The following is a 1,381-nucleotide window of genomic DNA, read 5'->3' on the forward strand; positions in this document are numbered from 1 at the left end:
TAACTGATTAGGCAAGAAATATCGGAAAATAATCTACATGTAATGAACATTTTTCAAGTGCTCAGAGCTTTTTGAAGAACCAAAAAATTTGTTTTGATATTACAATTTTAAGAAAATTACCTGCACATCATAGTATATTTTTTGGTTCATAGTTTGTTTATAGTCTGGTTTAACAATGGAAATCACATAGTCTTAAACAAAAGCAAAATGCATGGTTTGAAATACACGGAGTAGGGATATTTTAAATCAGAGCTACTTATGGATTACATGATAAATCAAAATAGGAAATTTTGGTGACATGGAGACCTTTATTCTGAATTTTTTTCACTCTTATTAACAATTTTATCTTTAAACAAATTACTTAACCTTCCAATTACTCATTTTTCTCTTTCATACTGTCAGGAAAGAACCAGTTCAACACCACAGCACCATGTTCAAAAATTTAAAAAGAAAATCCTTATGAGGTGTTCGTACTGTATTTGATATGAATAAAATCTTAAATCGACTTTAGCTTTCAATATTACTGCGTTGTTGTAGAATAAAATAATCTTTACTCTGGGCAGGCTATAACAGCAAGCCACATGTAGACACAGTAATAAGTGAGTATCCGAAAAAGGTCATTTAAATATGCTTTTGGTGGATTCCTATATCTGTGTCCTGAGAATACAAGTTGCCACACTATTCTCTCCTAGGACTTTTGACAGAAAAAAAAAAAAAAATCTACTCCTCAACTAAATAGAAAGGTACTATCACCAGAATTTATAAATTAAAATGGGGTATAGGGCAAAAAACTTTAGCGAGAGGTCTTGGCGCCCCCTGGTGTTACATCTCCTCTAATTTTTTTCTTTGTTTTGTTTCACTAAGTATTTTACCAAGGGATTTCAAAGTTGCAATCAGCGAAGTCTTGTTCAAATCGTCTTCCATGTTAGGATGCTTGAAAATGCACACATTCATAATTGCTCTAAGACAGAAAATCTTTTAAGGTTAACGATACACAATTTGGCTATTTCACTAAAACAAGGCAGAATTACAAATGAGAGGAAACACGGAAAAGGGAATCAGATTCTGTATTTGAATATGTTCATTAATTGAAGCAATCAAATAATCAGAACATGTGTACTTAAGTAGAGTATTTAAGCCTAAGTAACTCTATCTAAAGCAACATAATTATTAAATATAGTTGAAGTTCTTTACCTAGGCTCTTTTTAATGGAAATACTTAATGCTGAGATCTAAACCCTTGTATTCTAATTGCATATGTAACCTGCAGACAGGTCTCACTAAAATATGCTGAGTTAACTTCTCAGTTATGGAGCTTGTATTTCACAAGGGAAAAACATTAATTTCATGACCTACAAATCTTCTAAATGATAGTAGACAAA

The sequence above is a fragment of the Callospermophilus lateralis genome, chromosome 5 (assembly GCF_048772815.1).
Source record: "Callospermophilus lateralis isolate mCalLat2 chromosome 5, mCalLat2.hap1, whole genome shotgun sequence".
NCBI classification, from domain to species: Eukaryota; Metazoa; Chordata; class Mammalia; order Rodentia; family Sciuridae; genus Callospermophilus; species Callospermophilus lateralis.